Source organism: Sciurus carolinensis, chromosome 3 (assembly GCF_902686445.1).
Source record: "Sciurus carolinensis chromosome 3, mSciCar1.2, whole genome shotgun sequence".
Taxonomy (NCBI): domain Eukaryota; kingdom Metazoa; phylum Chordata; class Mammalia; order Rodentia; family Sciuridae; genus Sciurus; species Sciurus carolinensis.
Window position 1 is genome coordinate 45,918,437 of NC_062215.1, and position 5,760 is coordinate 45,924,196.

Genomic DNA, 5,760 nt, shown 5'->3' on the forward strand with positions numbered 1-5,760 from the left:
TTATAAAGAAAAGAGGTTTATTTACCTCACGGTTTGGGAGGTTCAAGGATATGTGCGGGCTTCTGATTGGCCCTGGTGAGGATCTCACAGCAGATGGCAACATAATGGTAGGAGCGCTAATAAGAGGGAGGGAGAGATCACACAGTGAGACAGGAAACCAGAAGCAGAGAGAGATTGGGGTACCACAAGAACAATGCTAATGCCATTTGAGGGCAGCACCCACAGTCACCTAACCAACTTCCACTGGGCTCCACTTTTAAAGATTCCACCACCTCTTAACATCACCACACTGGGGATGAAGTTTCTAACACTTGAACTCTTGTGGGACAAACTTAGATGATATTCTAACCATAGAAACCAGGAATTGGGAGATGGATTTTTTTTCCTTTTTTAGCATTGAAACGGCATTCCCAAATTTACAATGAATTATGTTTGGGGAGCAATAAGGCTGCTGGTGTAGTGAATCTAATGTTTAACAAAGAGCCCCAAAATTGTCTATTGTGGTCTCTCTTCCGGCACTTTACATGACCCATTGAGAAGAATCAAGTGCATGCTGACACCAGAACAAGTCCCAAGTGTCCCTAGTCCTAAGCCCACTGCCATCTATCTGTCCTTTCAATTTCCTATGGCAGCAAGCAATGTTTCCCTTTCCTTTCTGTTTTCACTGAGGCAAAAATCTGCCTAACAAAATCAACCATTTCAAGTAAACAACTCAGTGGCACTTAGTGCATTCACGATGTCGTCAACTATCACCTCTATCTAACTTCAAAATATTTCCATCGCCCCAAAGGGAAACCCCACACTCATGAAACAATCCCTTCTCTTCCCCTTCTCCTTCTCTCTCTCTCAACCCCTGAAAACCACTAATTTACTTTCTGTGTCTATGGAGACACCTTCTGAATATTTCATATAAATTAAACTATAGAACACATGGCCTTTGTGTCCTACTTTTCTTATGAGCATATTTCCTAGGCACATCCCCACTGGAACACGTAACAGTACTTTGTTCCTTTATACGGCTGAATAATACTTCATTGTAGGGAGATACTGAATTAAGTGTAGCCACTCATGAGTTGGTGAACATCTGGATTGTTTTCACTTTTTGGCCATTGTGAACAGAGCTGCTGTGATCATGGGTATACAAATGTCTGTTTGAATCCCTGCTTCCATTTCTTGGGGTTATATACTTAGGAGCAGAATCGCATGGTGATTCTGTGTTTAACTTTCTCAGGAGCCAAACAGCAAGGTTGTTTACATGTTGATAAGGGAAATTTTCATGAACTGTGCTATGTAACACTTACTAATGAGGGAAATTGGTGATTTAAAGAAGTAAGGGGCTGCTTCCCAGCCAGCGATGTCACTGGAGAGGAAAGACAAGGGAAATAATGGGGGAAAAAAAAAAAAAAAAGCAATACAAGACTGGATATTTGAAGCATTCATGAAATAGCAGGACATGATTGCTTTGAAGATTCCAGGGAAGGGAGGGAAAAAAAAAATAAAAGAAAACAGGACTGGACACTCACTAAAGTGTCTCACCTCTTCTAACTCTAAGGAAACTACAGGGAAACAACTTTAAGGACTCAGAGACAGACAGGTAAGTGGACCACAAACCGTGCCTCTGGCTGAGAAGGCAGCTCATGTAGGTGTAGGGGAACACTGGGGATGAGGCTGGAAAGGAAGCCAGGTTAGGAGGGCCCTCAGAGTTTAGAATAATTTCAGGCACTTCTTGGTTTACAATGGGGTTACATCCCAATAAACCCACTATAACCTGAAAATATAAATGGAAAATGTACCTATTACAACTAACCTAGCAAATATCATAGCTCAATTTAGCCCATCCTAAATGTGCTCAGAATGGTAGCTACGGATGGGGGAAATCATCTAACACAACACATTTTTATAATCAAGTGTGGAGTACCTCATGTAATTTTTTGAATATCTGTGCACACAAAAACACTGAACCCATAGCACCCTGTAGAGTCCTGGTCATTTCTCGCTGTGATCATGGAGCTGACTGGAGCTGTAGCACACTGCAGCAGGATTGAAGGAAACTACAAAATGCAAAGATAAGTTTATCACCATAAAAAAGTGACACTGTCCATCCACCAAGTGACTTAGCCCCATCACATTATTATACTACTGATTGTCCTCCCTATGCCACTGAAAGCTTGAGCTGCATCTCAGAAAGCAAATGACACCAAGCTGGGTCTTCCAAATAAGGAAAAGAGGTTTAATTCCTTATGTCTTATGATGAGACCATTGTCATTGATGTATGAATGTGGAAGCTCCCTGAAGTGTCCCCTCTGATTTGAACCTAAGAAAACTTCAGAGAAAACAACTTTGAGAACTCTGACCTTAGAAGCTTCTGACATGAGCAACTCTAACTAAAAACAAAATAAACAAAAATACCCACATACCTGCTAAAAATTCAGTACAATACCTAGAGGAACTTATGTCCCTTCCAATTCAGAATAAAAACAAAGTTGAGATCTTGCTCTAAATTCTGACTTTTACCAGTGTCATGGAGGCCCTGAAACATGAGATTCTGCCCCAGAGTCCATGCCTTAAATACTGCAGAAGCAAACTTCAGAAGACAGACAGCTCATGAAGACAACTTCAGAAGACAGGCAGAGTGATAGATTTGCCTGCCTAAAATTTTAAAATATTCTCTATCACAAAACATCATTAATTTCATTAGAAGGCAGATAGTGAGTTGGGAAGAATATGTGCAACATATATTATCAACAAAATTGAATGACATATCAAGAAAAAAGAAGGTACAACAATGGACTCAGTGTGTCCCCTAAAGTCCGTCTGTTGAAATTCTAAACCCCAATGTGATATATTAGAGGTGAAGCCTTGGCGTGGTAAGTATGTCATGAGGGTGGAGCCTCATACGTGCTATTAGTGTCATTGTGAAGGAAAAAAAAAAAAAAACTAAGAAATCTCTCTGTCCTCTTTCTGCCACATGAAGATAGAGGGAGAAATTGCAAACCAAATGAGAGCCCTCACCAGAACCCAACTATGCTGGCACCCTGATCTCAGACGTCCAGCCTACAGAACTGTGAGAAATAGATGCTAGTTCTTAAAGCCATTCTGCCTATGATAATTTGTTATAGCAGTTCTAACTGACCAAGACAGTACAAGGCTTTAAAAAGAAAAGGGTACCTTGTGATACAGTCATTGCACTCCCTTAGTATGTACACAAATCAGTGGAAAATACATGTCCACACAAAAATATACACATTGATGTTTGTAGCTATTTTGTTCATAATGGTCAAAACTTTGAAAGTAACTGTGATGTCTTTCTGAAAAATGAAATGATAAACTGTGATACATCAGAAAATGTCATATTACATAGCACTAAAAGGAATTGAGCTAGTATCTCTATTTTTTTGTATTTACTAATGGCTTCTTTGTGGCATAGTTTATGGTCTATTTGGAGAAGGATCCATGAGCTGCTGAGAAGAAAGTATTTTCACTTGATGATGGATGAAGTACTCTGTATATGTCCGTTAAATCCATATCATTGATTGTATTATTTAGTTCTGTGGTTTCTTTGTTCAGTTTTTCTTTGGAGGCTCTATTCAGTGGTGAGAGTGGTGTGTTAAAGTCATTATCGTGTTTTGGTTTATTTGATTCTTGAAATTGAGAAGGGTTTGTCTGATGTATGTAGATGATCCATTGTTTGGAGCATAAATATTTAAAATTGTTATGTCTTGCTGGTTTATGATTCCTTGGAGCAGTATGAAATGTCCTTCTTTATCCCTTCTGACTTAGATTTGAAGTCCACGTTATCTGATATAAGGATGGAGACCCCTACTTTTTTACTGAGTCCATGTGCATGGTATGTTTTTCCGCATCCTTTCACCCTAGTCTGTGGATATCTTTTTCTATGAGATGAGTCTCCTGAAGGCAGCGTATTGTTGGGTCTTTCTTTTTTTTTTTTTTGTTTTTTGTTTTTTGTTTTTTGTTTTTTTGTTGGTGTGGTGCTGAGGATTGAACCCAGGGCCTTGTGCTTACAAGGCAAGCACTCTACCAACTGAGCTATCTCCCCAGCCCTTTTTTTTTTTTTTTTTTTTTTTTTTTTTGGGTCTTTCTTTGTAATCCAATCTGCAGTCTATGTCTTTTGATTAACGAATTTAGGCCATTAACATTCAAGGTTATTCAAGGTTATTATTGTGATATGATTTGTATTCCTGGTCATTTTGGCTTATTTTTGGTTTTTAACTTGACATGGTTTCTCTTTTGATTGTCTTTTCCTTTAGGGTAGTTCCTCCTTTTGCCGACTTGTATTGCTGCTTTTCACTTCCTTCTCATGGGATATTTTGCTGAGAATGTTCTGTAGTGCAGGCTTTCTATTTGTAAATTCTTTTAACTTTTGTTTATCTTGGAAAGATTTTATTTCATCATCAAATCTGAAGGTTAATTTTGCTGAGTATAAGATTCTTGTTTGGCATCCATGTTCTGAAAGAGCTTGAAATATATTGCCCCAGGCCCTTCTTACTTTTAGAGTCTGGGCTGAGAAATCTGCTGATATCCATATTGGTTTTCCCTTGTAAGTAATCTGATGCCTTTCTCTCACAACCTTTAAAATTCTATCTTTATTTTGTATGTGAGGTTTTTTCATTATAATGTGCCTTGGTGTGAATCTGTTGTAATTTTGTGCATTTGGTGTTCTGTAAGCCTCTTATATTTGATTTTCCATTTCATTTTTCAGGTTTGGGAAATTTTCTGATATTATTTTGTTAAACAGGTTGTTCATTTCTTTGGTTTGTATCTCTCTGCCTTCATCAATCCTAATAATTCTTAAATTTGGTGTTTTCATGACATCCCACAATTCCTGGAGCTTCCTTTCATGATTTTTTACCATCTTCTCTGTTTGGTCAACTTTATTTTCAAGATTAAATATTTTGTCTTCATTGTCTGAGATTGGCATTTGCAGATAAATGGATGGAATTAGATAATATCCTGCTAAGTGAAATAAGTCAATCCCAAAAAACTAAAGGTCAAATGTTTTCCCTGATAAGTGGGTGATGATATATAATGGGGGTGGAGGGTGAGGGAAGAATGGAGGAACTGCAGATTATGTAGAGGGAAATGAGAGGGAGGGGGTAATGAAAAATGGTGGAATGAGACAGACATCATTACCCTATGTACATGTATGATTACACAAATGGTATGAATCTACATTGTGCACAATTATAGAAATGAAATGATGTACCCCATTTGTGTACAATGAATCAAAATGCAGTCTGTAAAAACTAAAACAAAAATAAAAATAATAAATAACAGTAGGTTTACCTGTCAAAAAAATAAGATAACAATGAAAAACACCATAAGCATGCTTTCATTTCACAAAGGTAAAGTCATTATTTGAGTTGATCGTTATTTCAAAAACTTTAAAATATCACTACCAGAAAGTGAATGAGCATTTTGATATATTGACTTTAAATCTTGAATTATTTGCATGTAGTTTTTCTTTTTCTTTTTAATTAAGTTTGCTTGATCTTGAGTTCAATGGTAAATAAAGTAAAAAAAAAAAAAAAAGAAAAGAAATGGGTTATCAAGTCCTGAAAAGATAGGGAGGAAACAATGAATGTTACTCAGAGAGGCAATGTGAAGAGGCTACATACTGTACAGTTCCAACTCTATGACATTTAGGAAAAAGCAAAACTATGGAAACAGAGAAAGAAAAATCAGTTGTTCCTAATGGCTAAAGGAAAGGAAGGGGTGAGTAGGCAGACAATTTTTTGGTCA